The sequence below is a fragment of the Mustelus asterias genome, chromosome 30 (genome assembly GCF_964213995.1).
Source record: "Mustelus asterias chromosome 30, sMusAst1.hap1.1, whole genome shotgun sequence".
NCBI classification, from domain to species: domain Eukaryota; kingdom Metazoa; phylum Chordata; class Chondrichthyes; order Carcharhiniformes; family Triakidae; genus Mustelus; species Mustelus asterias.
This window is the reverse complement of record NC_135830.1, coordinates 1,898,733-1,915,582: the sequence shown is the minus strand read 5'-3', so window position 1 is coordinate 1,915,582 and position 16,850 is coordinate 1,898,733. Positions and strand designations below refer to the sequence as shown.

The 16,850-nt window shown below is 46.0% G+C and overlaps 12 non-coding genes across 12 annotated transcripts; 5 read left to right on the top strand and 7 right to left on the bottom strand.

Annotated features, from left to right (window-relative positions):
• Positions 1–669: 669 nt before the first annotated feature.
• On the top strand, positions 670–751 carry trnas-aga (transfer RNA serine (anticodon AGA)). The gene has a single exon. It is a non-coding gene; the product is annotated as a tRNA-Ser (tRNA).
• Positions 752–1,536: 785 nt separating this feature from the next.
• trnai-aau (transfer RNA isoleucine (anticodon AAU)) lies at positions 1,537–1,610 on the bottom strand. The gene has a single exon. It is a non-coding gene; the product is annotated as a tRNA-Ile (tRNA).
• Positions 1,611–3,593: 1,983 nt separating this feature from the next.
• Positions 3,594–3,675, top strand: trnas-aga (transfer RNA serine (anticodon AGA)). The gene has a single exon. It is a non-coding gene; the product is annotated as a tRNA-Ser (tRNA).
• Positions 3,676–4,460: 785 nt separating this feature from the next.
• Positions 4,461–4,534, bottom strand: trnai-aau (transfer RNA isoleucine (anticodon AAU)). The gene has a single exon. It is a non-coding gene; the product is annotated as a tRNA-Ile (tRNA).
• A 1,981-nt stretch (positions 4,535–6,515) lies between these two features.
• trnas-aga (transfer RNA serine (anticodon AGA)) lies at positions 6,516–6,597 on the top strand. Its single transcript has one exon. It is a non-coding gene; the product is annotated as a tRNA-Ser (tRNA).
• A 787-nt stretch (positions 6,598–7,384) lies between these two features.
• On the bottom strand, positions 7,385–7,458 carry trnai-aau (transfer RNA isoleucine (anticodon AAU)). Its single transcript has one exon. It is a non-coding gene; the product is annotated as a tRNA-Ile (tRNA).
• Positions 7,459–9,434: 1,976 nt separating this feature from the next.
• trnas-uga (transfer RNA serine (anticodon UGA)) lies at positions 9,435–9,516 on the top strand. Its single transcript has one exon. It is a non-coding gene; the product is annotated as a tRNA-Ser (tRNA).
• Positions 9,517–10,310: 794 nt separating this feature from the next.
• Positions 10,311–10,384, bottom strand: trnai-aau (transfer RNA isoleucine (anticodon AAU)). Its single transcript has one exon. It is a non-coding gene; the product is annotated as a tRNA-Ile (tRNA).
• Positions 10,385–12,360: 1,976 nt separating this feature from the next.
• On the top strand, positions 12,361–12,442 carry trnas-uga (transfer RNA serine (anticodon UGA)). Its single transcript has one exon. It is a non-coding gene; the product is annotated as a tRNA-Ser (tRNA).
• A 778-nt stretch (positions 12,443–13,220) lies between these two features.
• Positions 13,221–13,294, bottom strand: trnai-aau (transfer RNA isoleucine (anticodon AAU)). The gene has a single exon. It is a non-coding gene; the product is annotated as a tRNA-Ile (tRNA).
• Positions 13,295–13,824: 530 nt separating this feature from the next.
• trnai-aau (transfer RNA isoleucine (anticodon AAU)) lies at positions 13,825–13,898 on the bottom strand. The gene has a single exon. It is a non-coding gene; the product is annotated as a tRNA-Ile (tRNA).
• A 2,859-nt stretch (positions 13,899–16,757) lies between these two features.
• trnai-aau (transfer RNA isoleucine (anticodon AAU)) lies at positions 16,758–16,831 on the bottom strand. Its single transcript has one exon. It is a non-coding gene; the product is annotated as a tRNA-Ile (tRNA).
• Positions 16,832–16,850: the final 19 nt, after the last annotated feature.

The following is a 16,850-nucleotide window of genomic DNA, read 5'->3' as shown; positions in this document are numbered from 1 at the left end:
GCGACTCAGGCTGTTCGAAAAAGCCATTGCCACTGAGCATAACGTAAACCGGGCTCCACAGACAGAGGTAACCGCATTTGGACAGTCCGAGGATTGAACCCTCAGTCGCAGCGTTATTAGCAACATGCTCCAACCGTATAAACTAACCGGCCCCAGCTCATCTTAAATTTTGGATCAATGATTGCGGGAGTTGCATCTTCAGTGAACAGAAAGATATTCTCGATGGGCTCAATTCAAATTTGTCCACTGGTGATTCAGAAACGGCAAATGTCACCACCATGTGGGAGAGCCGGATTGAATTCCGAATCCGCACATACTCTAATATATCTGCATTAGTTTTGCGCATTCAAGAGCTCGTTTTCCTAAGGCGCCTTGAAGGGAGCTATTTTGGGATGTAAAGTTTATGTTCCATCCAGTTCTGAGTGTGTGGACAGATATAGAATGCTTGCAATTGTTTGTTTCAATCCACCCATGTGCTGTATCCGAATGAAAAGGACGTTAGACGACAGATGAAATTGAGCCGACATGGGGAAAGAAGACAGACGCATGACATCAGCAGCGAAATTAATCGCATTTGTATCCATCACAAGAGGTCAGCATCACTTCAAGGAGGCCGGCTCTAAGAATTATTGAGTGGGTATCAGTATGATTTCTGGCGCATTGGACCGTGTAGTCATGGCCGAGTGGTTAAGGCGATGGACTAGAAATCCATTGGGGTTTCCCCGCGCAGGTTCGAATCCTGCTGACTACGCATTTCTCATTTCCGTTTCACGACGACTCGCTGGAAAGGATGGCATCTTCCGTCATTTTTCCATGTGGAATGGTTCCATGTCCCACCAATTTGCGTGAAGTTGATGCCGGTCCGCCTGTCCACTCCAGATGTTTTCTCAACAAATTTGCACCTGACAACTTCAGTTATTGACCTGCGCGGAGAGGGAGTATTTTGACTGTTTACTCTGTCGAAATCCCGTATCAGCTGGAATATCAGAGTTGGGACATCTTCCAATTTTCTATGTTCGACGTGGAACCACCCGAACGTCTCCAACACCGCCTCATAACGGACTTATTTTATCATTGTAAACCTCCCAGGCAGTGTCACCTGTCCTCTTCCTAATGTCTTTTCTGAAGAGTGGTGACCAGCCAGCATCAGCCGTAAGGCTCCGTACTGAGGTCAAACTGCAGATGTGACCACCTGAGCATGATCCCAGTGCTTTTATAAACGATTTCGGAGCCAAATGAAGGACTTTATGTCAGCACTCGTTGTGAATTTAATTAGATGAACTCAATCTTTCTCCGCCGGTCCACCCTTTGCAATGAAAACACCTTTCCCGTCTCGTAACCTTCCACATTCGCCCTTTCGGTTTGTGGCACAGAAGTTTGAAAAGATGGGCAATTTGTCAGAACGGTTGGAAGAAATTTTCCCATTTTAAAAGTTGGCAAGGAGAAAAAAAAAAGCTGGACTTTGCCGATGTGGAAGAACGCGAAGCGGATCAGCCTCTGCCGACGAAAAGTTCTGCCCACACCGGTAATCGCATTTGGCCAGTACGGGGATTGAACCCGCGACCTTGGCGTTATTAGCACCACGCTCTAACCACCTGAGCTAACCGGCCGACGTCGCAAACGAAGCCCACGATGAGCACCTGCGTTTTTCTATTGAGTTGCATCATTCAGTGCAGAAGTTTAAAATTTTCACTGCTGACTGATCGCGCATCTTCAACCTGATGGAATGGCATTTTCGTTTTAAATGACTTTCATGGGATTTGGCTGGGGCAATCACAACGTGCATTTGATGTTCACCCCCCCCCCCCCCCTATTTTATTTGAAATATTTTTTTCGGCTAAAATAGTAAAATATGTTGCGAAATTCAGTCGGAATATTGTCAACATGTTGCCATTTTGCTGACTGGATGCATTTGCCATTTGTGGAATATTTGCTCCATCTGGAAGTCTGGCAGCCAGGGCTGCAAAATGGGGGCGTGTGTTCAAGCGCAGAATTAACCGGAATCCGTTCAATTTGATTTTTGCATCAATGATTCTGTGAGTTGCACCTCCAGTGAACAGAAATATATTTCCAAAGGCTGTCATTCAACACGATTTAACGTTTCGAGTAATTCATCAAGATTTGAAAGGCTGAACAAAACACAGCCCAACTGCCCTTGTGATCCAACTCTTTCTATCAGTAACAGTCACACAGCAGCCCCATGTCACAGGTCCCGCTGCACACTGGGGAGAGCGAATTGGGATTTCATCTTTTGCTTACTCTCTCGTGCGACGCTTCATAACGAGGCACACTGTGGGAATTGGAATGACATAAAAATGTGGAGAAAGCATCGTGCTCGTTGCGAGGGATATTATACGTTGCCTCACGGCGGCTCCTCAATGAAGTTTCCATCCATGCTTGCTGAAGGAATTTCCTTCCGATCCCGACTTTTTCGCTGTCATCAGCAACACAATCGACACCCTTCTGCCAAATCGTAAAGACAATGTTGAGCGGTTAATGTGTTGAGCGTGACGACCAACGAACCGCCAGTTTCGAGGTTTCCAGCCGAATAGCTGTTCTTCTGAAAAAACTCAGTATTTGCGTAAATTAGGTTTGAAGCGCATTATCAATTCGTGTGAAGCGATGTGTTGATCGGTTGAATGCAGTGCGTCAAAGTAAGCTGGTATGATTTCTTGCAACAAGGTTGGCTGACGTGAATATTGACAAAACATTGAAGCGAATGAGAGGAATGATCACAGTTGACATCCAGCTGACCGGTCGTCCGTATGTGTTTCGCTGTCGAGCGGTCAAGGTTTGCTCAAATGTCACCGACCGATTTGTGGCACAGAAGTGTGAAAAGATGGCCAATTTGTCAGGATGGGAGGCAGACTTTTTCCCAGTTGAAAAATTGTCAACGGCATCGTGAGTGTCCAGAAGTACGCGAAGCGACTCAGGCTGTTCGAAAAAGCCATTGCCACTGAGCATAACGTAAACCGGGCTCCACAGACAGAGGTAACCGCATTTGGACAGTCCGAGGATTGAACCCTCAGTCGCAGCGTTATTAGCAACATGCTCCAACCGTATAAACTAACCGGCCCCAGCTCATCTTAAATTTTGGATCAATGATTGCGGGAGTTGCATCTTCAGTGAACAGAAAGATATTCTCGATGGGCTCAATTCAAATTTGTCCACTGGTGATTCAGAAACGGCAAATGTCACCACCATGTGGGAGAGCCGGATTGAATTCCGAATCCGCACATACTCTAATATATCTGCATTAGTTTTGCGCATTCAAGAGCTCGTTTTCCTAAGGCGCCTTGAAGGGAGCTATTTTGGGATGTAAAGTTTATGTTCCATCCAGTTCTGAGTGTGTGGACAGATATAGAATGCTTGCAATTGTTTGTTTCAATCCACCCATGTGCTGTATCCGAATGAAAAGGACGTTAGACGACAGATGAAATTGAGCCGACATGGGGAAAGAAGACAGACGCATGACATCAGCAGCGAAATTAATCGCATTTGTATCCATCACAAGAGGTCAGCATCACTTCAAGGAGGCCGGCTCTAAGAATTATTGAGTGGGTATCAGTATGATTTCTGGCGCATTGGACCGTGTAGTCATGGCCGAGTGGTTAAGGCGATGGACTAGAAATCCATTGGGGTTTCCCCGCGCAGGTTCGAATCCTGCTGACTACGCATTTCTCATTTCCGTTTCACGACGACTCGCTGGAAAGGATGGCATCTTCCGTCATTTTTCCATGTGGAATGGTTCCATGTCCCACCAATTTGCGTGAAGTTGATGCCGGTCCGCCTGTCCACTCCAGATGTTTTCTCAACAAATTTGCACCTGACAACTTCAGTTATTGACCTGCGCGGAGAGGGAGTATTTTGACTGTTTACTCTGTCGAAATCCCGTATCAGCTGGAATATCAGAGTTGGGACATCTTCCAATTTTCTATGTTCGACGTGGAACCACCCGAACGTCTCCAACACCGCCTCATAACGGACTTATTTTATCATTGTAAACCTCCCAGGCAGTGTCACCTGTCCTCTTCCTAATGTCTTTTCTGAAGAGTGGTGACCAGCCAGCATCAGCCGTAAGGCTCCGTACTGAGGTCAAACTGCAGATGTGACCACCTGAGCATGATCCCAGTGCTTTTATAAACGATTTCGGAGCCAAATGAAGGACTTTATGTCAGCACTCGTTGTGAATTTAATTAGATGAACTCAATCTTTCTCCGCCGGTCCACCCTTTGCAATGAAAACACCTTTCCCGTCTCGTAACCTTCCACATTCGCCCTTTCGGTTTGTGGCACAGAAGTTTGAAAAGATGGGCAATTTGTCAGAACGGTTGGAAGAAATTTTCCCATTTTAAAAGTTGGCAAGGAGAAAAAAAAAAGCTGGACTTTGCCGATGTGGAAGAACGCGAAGCGGATCAGCCTCTGCCGACGAAAAGTTCTGCCCACACCGGTAATCGCATGTGGCCAGTACGGGGATTGAACCCGCGACCTTGGCGTTATTAGCACCACGCTCTAACCACCTGAGCTAACCGGCCGACGTCGCAAACGAAGCCCACGATGAGCACCTGCGTTTTTCTATTGAGTTGCATCATTCAGTGCAGAAGTTTAAAATTTTCACTGCTGACTGATCGCGCATCTTCAACCTGATGGAATGGCATTTTCGTTTTAAATGACTTTCATGGGATTTGGCTGGGGCAATCACAACGTGCATTTGATGTTCACCCCCCCCCCCCCTATTTTATTTGAAATATTTTTTTCGGCTAAAATAGTAAAATATGTTGCGAAATTCAGTCGGAATATTGTCAACATGTTGCCATTTTGCTGACTGGATGCATTTGCCATTTGTGGAATATTTGCTCCATCTGGAAGTCTGGCAGCCAGGGCTGCAAAATGGGGGCGTGTGTTCAAGCGCAGAATTAACCGGAATCCGTTCAATTTGATTTTTGCATCAATGATTCTGTGAGTTGCACCTTCAGTGAACAGAAATATATTTCCAAAGGCTATCATTCAACACGATTTAACGTTTCGAGTAATTCATCAAGATTTGAAAGGCTGAACAAAACACAGCCCAACTGCCCTTGTGATCCAACTCTTTCGATGAGTAACAGTCACACAGCAGCCCCATGTCACAGGTCCCGCTGCACACTGGGGAGAGCGAATTGGGATTTCATCTTTTGCTTACTCTCTCGTGCGACGCTTCATAACGAGGCACACTGTGGGAATTGGAATGACATAAAAATGTGGAGAAAGCATCGTGCTCGTTGCGAGGGATATTATACGTTGCCTCACGGCGGCTCCTCAATGAAGTTTCCATCCATGCTTGCTGAAGGAATTTCCTTCCGATCCCGACTTTTTCGCTGTCATCAGCAACACATTAGACACCCTTCTGCCAAATCGTAAAGACAATGTTGAGCGGTTAATGTGTTGCGCGTGACGACCAACTAACCGCCAGTTTCGAGATTTCCAGCCGAATAGCTGTTCTTCTGAAAAAACTCAGTATTTGCGTAAATTAGGTTTGAAGCGCATTATCAATTCGTGTGAAGCGATGTGTTGATCGGTTGAATGCAGTGCGTCAAAGTAAGCTGGTATGATTTCTTGCAACAAGGTTGGCTGACGTGAATAATGACAAAACATTGAAGCGAATGAGAGGAATGATCACAGTTGACATCCAGCTGACCGGTCGTCCGTCTGTGTTTCGCTGTAGAGCGGTCAAGGTTTGCTCAAATGTCACCGACCGATTTGTGGCACAGAAGTGTGAAAAGATGGACAATTTGTCAGGATGGGAGGCAGACTTTTTCCCAGTTGAAAAATTGTCAACGGCATCGTGAGTGTACAGAAGTACGCGAAGCGACTCAGGCTGTTCGAAAAAGCCATTGCCACTGAGCATAACGTAAACCGGGCTCCACAGACAGAGGTAACCGCATTTGGACAGTACGAGGATTGAACCCTCAGTCGCAGCGTTATTAGCAACATGCTCCAACCGTCTCAACTAACCGGCCCCAGTTCATCTTAAATTTTGGATCAATGATTGCGGGAGTTGCATCTTCAGTGAACAGAAAGATATTCTCGATGGGCTCAATTCAAATTTGTCCACTGGTGATTCAGAAACGGCAAATGTCACCACCATGTGGGAGAGCCGGATTGGATTCCGAATCCGCACATACTCTAATATATCTGCATTAGTTTTGCGCATTCAAGAGCTCGTTTTCCTAAGGCGCCTTGAAGGGAGCTATTTTGGGATGTAAAGTTTATGTTCCATCCAGTTCTGCGTGTGTGGACAGATATAGAATGCTTGCAATTGTTTGTTTCAATCCACCCATGTGCTGTATCCGAATGAAAAGGACGTTAGACGACAGATGAAATTGAGCCGACATGGGGAAAGAAGACAGACGCATGACATCAGCAGCGAAATTAATCGCATTTGTATCCATCACAAGAGGTCAGCATCACTTCAAGGAGGCCGGCTCTAAGAATTATTGAGTGGGTATCAGTATGATTTCTGGCGCGTTGGACCGTGTAGTCGTGGCCGAGTGGTTAAGGCGATGGACTAGAAATACATTGGGGTTTCCCCGCGCAGGTTCGAATCCTGCTGACTACGCATTTCTCATTTCCGTTTCACTGCGACTCGTTGGAAAGGATGGCATCTTCCGTCATTTTTCCATGTGGAATGGTTCCATATCCCACCAATTTGCGTGAAGTTGATGCCGGTCCGCCTGTCCACTCCAGATGTTTTCTCAACAAATTTGCACCTGACAACTTCAGTTATTGACCTGCGCGGAGGGGGAGTATTTTGACTGTTTACTCTGTCGAAATCCCGTATCAGCTGGAATATCAGAGTTGGGACATCTTCCAATTTTCTATGTTCGACGTGGAACTACCCGAACGTCTCCAACACCGCCTCATAACGGACTTATTTTATCATTTTAAACCTCCCAGGCAGTGTCACCTGTCCTCTTCCTAATGTCTTTTCTGAAGAGTGGTGACCAGGCAGCATCAGCCGTCAGGCTCCGTACTGAGGTCAAACTGCAGATGTGACCACCTGAGCATGATCCCAGTGCTTTTATAAACGATTTCGTAGCCAAATGAAGGACATTATGTCAGCACTCCGTTGTGAATTTAATTCGATGACGCTCAATCTTTCTCCGGACGGTCTACTGTTTGCAATGAAAACTCCTTTCCCGTCTCGTAACCTTCCACATTCGCCCTTTCGATTTGTGGCACAGAAGTTTGAAAAGATGGGCAATTTGTCAGAACGGTTGGAAGAAATTTTACCAGTTTAAAAGTTGTCAAGGAGAAAAAAAAGCTGCACTTTGCCGGTGTGGAAGAACGCGAAGCGGATCAGCCTCGGCCGACGAAAAGGTTCTGCCCACACGGGTAATCGCATGTGGCCAGTACGGGGATTGAACCCGCGACCTTGGCGTTATTAGCACCACGCTCTAACCACCTGAGCTAACCGGCCGACGTCGCAAACGAAGCCCACGATGAGCAACTGCGTTTTTCTATTGAGTTGCATCATTCAGTGCAGAAGTTTAAAATTTTCACTGCTGACTGATCGCGCATCTTCAACCTGATGGAATGGCATTTTCGTTTTAAATGACTTTCATGGGATTTGGCTGGGGCAATCACAACGTGCATTTGATGTTCACCCCCCCCTGTTTTATTTGAAATATTTTTTTCGGCTAAAATAGTAAAATATGTTGCGAAATTCAGTCGGAATATTGTCAACATGTTGCCATTTTGCTGACTGGATGCATTTGCCATTTGTGGAATATTTGCTCCATCTGGAAGTCTGGCAGCCAGGGCTGCAAAATGGGGGCGTGTGTTCAAGCGCAGAATTAACCGGAATCCGTTCAATTTGATTTTTGCATCAATGATTCTGTGAGTTGCACCTTCAGTGAACAGAAATATATTTCCAAAGGCTGTCATTCAACACGATTTAACGTTTCGAGTAATTCATCAAGATTTGAAAGGCTGAACAAAACACAGCCCAACTGCCCTTGTGATCCAACTCTTTCTATCAGTAACAGTCACACAGCGGCCCCATGTCACAGGTCCCACTGCACACTGGGGAGAGCGAATTGGTATTTTATCTTTTGCTTACTCTCTCGTGCGACGCTTCATAACGAGGCACACTGTGGGAATTGGAATGACATAAAAATGTGTAGAAAGCATCGTGCTCGTTGCGAGGGATATTATACGTTGCCTCACGGCGGCTCCTCAATGAAGTTTCCATCCATGCTTGCTGAAGGAATTTCCTTCCGATCCCGACTTTTTCGCTGTCATCAGCAACACATTAGACACCCTTCTGCCAAATCGTAAAGACAATGTTGAGCGGTTAATGTGTTGAGCGTGACGACCAACTAACCGCCAGTTTCGAGATTTCCAGCCGAATCGCTGTTCTTCTGAAAAAACTCAGTATTTGCGTAAATTAGGTTTGAAGCGCATTATCAATTCGTGTGAAGCGATGTGTTGATCGGTTGAATGCAGTGCGTCAAAGTAAGCTGGTATGATTTCTTGCAACAAGGTTGGCTGACGTGAATAATGACAAAACATTGAAGCGAATGAGAGGAATGATCACAGTTGACATCCAGCTGACCGGTCGTCCGTCTGTGTTTCGCTGTCGAGCGGTCAAGGTTTGCTCAAATGTCACCGACCGATTTGTGGCACAGAAGTGTGAAAAGATGGACAATTTGTCAGGATGGGAGGCAGACTTTTTCCCAGTTGAAAAATTGTCAACGGCATCGTGAGTGTACAGAAGTACGCGAAGCGACTCAGGCTGTTCGAAAAAGCCATTGCCACTGAGCATAACGTAAACCGGGCTCCACAGACAGAGGTAACCGCATTTGGACAGTACGAGGATTGAACCCTCAGTCGCAGCGTTATTAGCAACATGCTCCAACCGTATAAACTAACCGGCCCCAGCTCATCTTAAATTTTGGACCAATGATTGCGGGAGTTGCATCTTCAGTGAACAGAAAGATATTCTCGATGGGCTCAATTCAAATTTGTCCACTGGTGATTCAGAAACGGCAAATGTCACCACCATGTGGGAGAGCCGGATTGGATTCCGAATCCGCACATACTCTAATATATCTGCATTAGTTTTGCGCATTCAAGAGCTCGTTTTCCTAAGACGCCTTGAAGGGAGCTATTTTGGGATGTAAAGTTTATGTTCCATCCAGTTCTGAGTGTGTGGACAGATATAGAATGCTTGCAATTGTTTGTTTCAATCCACCCATGTGCTGTATCCGAATGAAAAGGACGTTAGACGACAGATGAAATTGAGCCGACATGGGGAAAGAAGACAGACGCATGACATCAGCAGCGAAATTAATCGCATTTGTATCCATCACAAGAGGTCAGCATCACTTCAAGGAGGCCGGCTATAAGAATTATTGAGTGGGTATCAGTATGATTTCTGGCGCATTGGACCGTGTAGTCATGGCCGAGTGGTTAAGGCGATGGACGTGAAATCCATTGGGGTTTCCCCGCGCAGGATCGAATCCTGCTGACTACGCATTTCTCATTTCCGTTTCACTGCGACTCGTTGGAAAGGATGGCATCTTCCGTCATTTTTCCATGTGGAATGGTTCCATATCCCACCAATTTGCGTGAAGTTGATGCCGGTCCGCCTGTCCACTCCAGATGTTTTCTCAACAAATTTGCACCTGACAACTTCAGTTATTGACCTGCGCGGAGGGGGAGTATTTTGACTGTTTACTCTGTCGAAATCCCGTATCAGCTGGAATATCAGAGTTGGGACATCTTCCAATTTTCTATGTTCGACGTGGAACTACCCGAACGTCTCCAACACCGCCTCATAACGGACTTATTTTATCATTTTAAACCTCCCAGGCAGTGTCACCTGTCCTCTTCCTAATGTCTTTTCTGAAGAGTGGTGACCAGGCAGCATCAGCCGTCAGGCTCCGTACTGAGGTCAAACTGCAGATGTGACCACCTGAGCATGATCCCAGTGCTTTTATAAACGATTTCGTAGCCAAATGAAGGACATTATGTCAGCACTCCGTTGTGAATTTAATTCGATGACGCTCAATCTTTCTCCGGACGGTCTACTGTTTGCAATGAAAACTCCTTTCCCGTCTCGTAACCTTCCACATTCGCCCTTTCGATTTGTGGCACAGAAGTTTGAAAAGATGGGCAATTTGTCAGAACGGTTGGAAGAAATTTTACCAGTTTAAAAGTTGTCAAGGAGAAAAAAAAGCTGCACTTTGCCGGTGTGGAAGAACGCGAAGCGGATCAGCCTCGGCCGACGAAAAGGCGATAGGTTCTGCCCACACGGGTAATCGCATGTGGCCAGTACGGGGATTGAACCCGCGACCTTGGCGTTATTAGCACCACGCTCTAACCACCTGAGCTAACCGGCCGACGTCGCAAACGAAGCCCACGATGAGCAACTGCGTTTTTCTATTGAGTTGCATCATTCAGTGCAGAAGTTTAAAATTTTCACTGCTGACTGATCGCGCATCTTCAACCTGATGGAATGGCATTTTCGTTTTAAATGACTTTCATGGGATTTGGCTGGGGCAATCACAACGTGCATTTGATGTTCACCCCCCCCTGTTTTATTTGAAATATTTTTTTCGGCTAAAATAGTAAAATATGTTGCGAAATTCAGTCGGAATATTGTCAACATGTTGCCATTTTGCTGACTGGATGCATTTGCCATTTGTGGAATATTTGCTCCATCTGGAAGTCTGGCAGCCAGGGCTGCAAAATGGGGGCGTGTGTTCAAGCGCAGAATTAACCGGAATCCGTTCAATTTGATTTTTGCATCAATGATTCTGTGAGTTGCACCTTCAGTGAACAGAAATATATTTCCAAAGGCTGTCATTCAACACGATTTAACGTTTCGAGTAATTCATCAAGATTTGAAAGGCTGAACAAAACACAGCCCAACTGCCCTTGTGATCCAACTCTTTCTATCAGTAACAGTCACACAGCGGCCCCATGTCACAGGTCCCACTGCACACTGGGGAGAGCGAATTGGTATTTTATCTTTTGCTTACTCTCTCGTGCGACGCTTCATAACGAGGCACACTGTGGGAATTGGAATGACATAAAAATGTGTAGAAAGCATCGTGCTCGTTGCGAGGGATATTATACGTTGCCTCACGGCGGCTCCTCAATGAAGTTTCCATCCATGCTTGCTGAAGGAATTTCCTTCCGATCCCGACTTTTTCGCTGTCATCAGCAACACATTAGACACCCTTCTGCCAAATCGTAAAGACAATGTTGAGCGGTTAATGTGTTGAGCGTGACGACCAACTAACCGCCAGTTTCGAGATTTCCAGCCGAATCGCTGTTCTTCTGAAAAAACTCAGTATTTGCGTAAATTAGGTTTGAAGCGCATTATCAATTCGTGTGAAGCGATGTGTTGATCGGTTGAATGCAGTGCGTCAAAGTAAGCTGGTATGATTTCTTGCAACAAGGTTGGCTGACGTGAATAATGACAAAACATTGAAGCGAATGAGAGGAATGATCACAGTTGACATCCAGCTGACCGGTCGTCCGTCTGTGTTTCGCTGTCGAGCGGTCAAGGTTTGCTCAAATGTCACCGACCGATTTGTGGCACAGAAGTGTGAAAAGATGGACAATTTGTCAGGATGGGAGGCAGACTTTTTCCCAGTTGAAAAATTGTCAACGGCATCGTGAGTGTACAGAAGTACGCGAAGCGACTCAGGCTGTTCGAAAAAGCCATTGCCACTGAGCATAACGTAAACCGGGCTCCACAGACAGAGGTAACCGCATTTGGACAGTACGAGGATTGAACCCTCAGTCGCAGCGTTATTAGCAACATGCTCCAACCGTATAAACTAACCGGCCCCAGCTCATCTTAAATTTTGGATCAATGATTGCGGGAGTTGCATCTTCAGTGAACAGAAAGATATTCTCGATGGGCTCAATTCAAATTTGTCCACTGGTGATTCAGAAACGGCAAATGTCACCACCATGTGGGAGAGCCGGATTGGATTCCGAATCCGCACATACTCTAATATATCTGCATTAGTTTTGCGCATTCAAGAGCTCGTTTTCCTAAGACGCCTTGAAGGGAGCTATTTTGGGATGTAAAGTTTATGTTCCATCCAGTTCTGAGTGTGTGGACAGATATAGAATGCTTGCAATTGTTTGTTTCAATCCACCCATGTGCTGTATCCGAATGAAAAGGACGTTAGACGACAGATGAAATTGAGCCGACATGGGGAAAGAAGACAGACGCATGACATCAGCAGCGAAATTAATCGCATTTGTATCCATCACAAGAGGTCAGCATCACTTCAAGGAGGCCGGCTATAAGAATTATTGAGTGGGTATCAGTATGATTTCTGGCGCATTGGACCGTGTAGTCATGGCCGAGTGGTTAAGGCGATGGACGTGAAATCCATTGGGGTTTCCCCGCGCAGGCTCGAATCCTGCTGACTACGCATTTCTCATTTCCGTTTCACTGCGACTCTTTGGAAAGGATGGCATCTTCCGTCATTTTTCCATGTGGAATGGTTACATATCCCACCAATCTGCATGAAGTTGATGCCGGTCCGCCTGTCCTCTCCAGATGTTTTCTCAACAAATTTGCACCTGACAACTTCAGTTATTGACCTGCGCGGAGAGGGAATATTTTGACTGTTTACTCTGTCGAAATCCCGTATCAGCTGGAATATCAGAGTTGGGACATCTTCCAATTTTCTATGATCGACGTGGAACTACCCGAACGTCTCCAACACCGCCTCATAACGGACTTATTTTATCATTGTAAACCTCCCAGGCAGTGTCACCTGTCCTCTTCCTAATGTCTTTTCTGAAGAGTGGTGACCAGCCAGCATCAGCCGTAAGGCTCCGTACTGAGGTCAAACTGCAGATGTGACCACCTGAGCATGTTCCCAGTGCTTTTATAAACGGTTTCGTAGCCAAATGCAGGACATTATGTCAGCACTCCGTTGTGAATTTAATTAGATGAAGCTCAATCTTTCTCCGCCGGTCTACTCTTTGCAATGAAAACTCCTTTCCCGTCTCGTAACCTTCCACATTCGCCCTTTCGGCTTGTGGCACAGAAGTTTGAAAAGATGGGCAATTTGTCAGAACGGTTGGAAGAAATTTTTCCAGTTTAAAAGTTGTCAAGGTGAAAAAAAAGCTGCACTTTGCCGGTGTGGAAGAACGCAAGCGGATCAGGCTCTGCCGACGATTACCCACACGGGTAATCGCACGTGGCCAGTACGTGTATTGAACCCGCGACCTTGGCGTTATTAGCACCACGCTCTAACCACCTGAGCTAACCGGCCGACCTCGCATACGAAGCCCACGATGAGCACCTGCGTTTTTCTATTGAGTTGCATCATTAAGTGCAGAACGGACTTATTTTATCATTGTGAACCTCCCAGGCAGTGTCACCTGTCCTCTTCCTAATGTCTTTTCTGAAGAGTGGTGACCAGCCGTAAGGCTCTGTACTGAGGTCAAACTGCAGATGTGACCACCTGAGCATTTTCCCAGTGCTTTTATAAACGATTTCGTCGCCAAATGAAAGACATTATGTCAGCACTCCGTTGTGAATTTAATTAGATGACGCTCAATCTTTCTCCGGACGGAGAAAAGGACGTTAGACGACAGATGAAGTTTGCAATGAAAACTCCTTTCCCTTCCACATTCGCCCTTTCGGTTTGTGGCACAGAAGTTTGAAAAGATGGGCAATTTGTCAGAACGGTTGGAAGAAATTTTTCCAGTTTAAAAGTTGTCAAGGAGAAAAAAAAGCTGCGCTTTGCCGGTGTGGAAGAACGCGAAGCGGATCAACCTCTGCCGACGCGGAAATCGCATGTGGCCAGTACGGGGATTGAACCCGCGACCTTGGCGTTATTAGAACCACGCTCTAACCACCTGAGCTAACCGGCCGACATCGCAAGCGAAGCCCACGATGAGCAACTGCGTTTTTCTATTGAGTTGCATCATTAAGTGCAGAAGTTTAAATTTTTCACTGCTGACTGATCGCGCATCTTCAACCTGATGGAATGGCATTTTCGTTTTAAATGACTTTCATGGGATTTGGCTGGGGCAATCACAACGTGCATTTGATGTTCACCCCCCGCCCCCGCCCCCCCCCCCCCCCCCGGTTTTATTTGAAATATTTTTTTCTGCTAAAATAGTAAAATATGTTGCGAAATTCAGTCGGAATATTGTCAACATGTTGCCATTTTGCAGACTGGATGCATTTGCCATTTGAGGAATATTTGCTCCATCTGGAAGTCTGGCAGCCAGGGCTGCAAAATGGAGGCGTGTGTTCAAGCGCAGAATTAACCGGAATCCGCTCAATTTGATTTTTGCATCAATGATTCTGTGAGTTGCACCTTCAGTGAACAGAAATATATTTCCAACGGCTGTCATTCAACACGATTTAACGGTTCGAGTAATTCATCAAGATTTGAAAGGCTGAACAAAACACAGCCCAACTGCCCTTGTGATCCAACTCTTTCTATCAGTAACAGTCACACAGCAGCCCCATGTCACAGGTCCCGCTTCACACTGGGGAGAGCGAATTGGTATTTTATCGTTTGCTTACTCTCCCGTGCGAGTATTCATAACGAGGCACACTGTGGGAATTGGATTGAGATAAAAATGTGGAGAAAGCATCGTGCTCGTTGCCAGGGATATTATACGTTGCCTCACGGCGGCTCCTCAATGAAGTTTCCATCCATGCTTGCTGAAGGAATTTCCTTCCGATCCCGACTTTTCCGCTGTCATCAGCAACACATTAGACACCCTTCTGCCACATCTTAAAGACAATGTTTAGCGGTTAATGTGTTGAGCGTGACCACCAACTAACTGCCAGTTTCGAGATTTCCAGACGAATAGCTGTTCTTCTGAAAAAACTCAGGATTTGCGTAAATCAGGTGTGAAGCGCATTTTCAATTCGTGTGAAGCGAAGTGTTGATCGGGTGAATGCAGTGCGTCAAAGTAAGCTGGTATGATTTCTTGCAACAAGGCTGGCTGACGTGAATATTGACAAAACATTGAAGCGAATGAGAGGAATGATCACAGTTGACATCCAGCTGACCGGTCGTCCGTATATGTTTCGCTGTAGAGCGGTTAAGGTTTGCTCAAATGTCACCGACCGATTTGTGGCACAGAAGTGTGAAAAGATGGACAATTTGTCAGGATGGGAGGCAGACTTTTTCCCAGTTGAAAAATTGTCAACGGCATCGTGAGTGTACAGAAGTACGCGAAGCGACTCAGGCTGTTCGAAAAAGCCATTGCCACTGAACATAACGTAAACCGGGCTCCACAGACAGAGGGAACCGCATTTGGACAGTACGAGGATTGAACTCTCAGTCGCAGCGTTATTAGCAACACGCTCCAGCCGTATAAACTAACCGGCCCCAGCTCATCTTAAATTTTGGATCAATGATTGCGGGAGTTGCATCTTCAGTGAACAGAAAGATATTCTCGAAGGGCTCAATTCAAATTTGTCCACTGGTGATTCAGAAACGGCAAATGTCACCACCATGTGGGAGAGCCGGATTGGATTCCGAATCCGCACATACTCTAATATATCTGCATTAGCTTTGCGCATTCAAGAGCTCGTTTTCCTAAGGCGCCTTGAAGGGAGCTTTTTTGGCATGTAAAGCTTGTGTTCCATCCAGTTCCGAGTGTATGGATATATATTGAATGCTTGCAAATGGTTGTTTCAATCCACCCATGTGCTGTATCCGAATTAAAAGGACGTGAGACGACAGATGAAATTGAGCCGACATGGGGAAAGAAGACAGACGCATGACATCAGCAGAGAAATTAATCGCATTTGTATCCATCACAAGAGGTCAGCATCACTTCAAGGAGGCCGACTGTAAGAATTATTGAGTGGGTATCAGTATGATTTCTGACGCGCTTGGCCGTGTAATCATGGCCGAGTGGTTAAGCCGATGGACGAGAAATCCATTTGGGTTTTACCGCGCAGGTTTGAATCCTGCTTTCTACGCATTTCTCATTTCCGTTTCACTACGACTCGCTGGAAAGGATGGCATCTTCAATCATTTTTCCCTGTGGAATGGTTACATATCCCACCAATTTGCGTGAAGTTGATGCCGGTCCGTCTGTCCTCTCCAGATGTTTTCTCAACAAATTTGCACCTGACAACTTCAGTTATTGACCAGCGCGGAGAGGGAGTATTTTGACATTTTACTCTGTCGAAATCCCGTATCAGCTGGAAAATCACAGTTGGGACATCTTCGAATTTTCAATGTTCTTCGTGGAACTACCCGAACTTCTCCAACACCGCCTCATAACGGAATTATTTTTTCATTGTAAACCTCCCAGGCAGTGTCACCTGTCCCGTTCCTCATGTCTTTTCTGAAGAGTGGTGACCAGCCAGCATCAGCCGCAAAGCTCCGTACTGAGCTCAAACTGCAGATGTTACCACCTGAGCATGATCCCAGTGCTTTCATAAACGATTTCCTAGCCAAATGAAGAACATTATATCAGCACTCCGTTGTGAATTTAATTAGATGACGCTCAATCTTTCTCCGGACGGAGAAAAGGACGTTAGACGACAGATGAAGTTTGCAATGAAAACTCCTTTCCCTTCCACATTCGCCCTTTCGGTTTGTGGCACAGAAGTTTGAAAAGATGGGCAATTTGTCAGAACGGTTGGAAGAAATTTTTCCAGTTTAAAAGTTGTCAAGGAGAAAAAAAAGCTGCGCTTTGCCGGTGTGGAAGAACGCGAAGCGGATCAGCCTCTGCCGACGCGGTAATCGCATGTGGCCAGTACGGGGATTGAACCCGCTACCTTGGCGTCATTAGCACCACGCTCTAACCACCTGAGCTAACCGGCCGACGTCGCAAGCGAAGCCC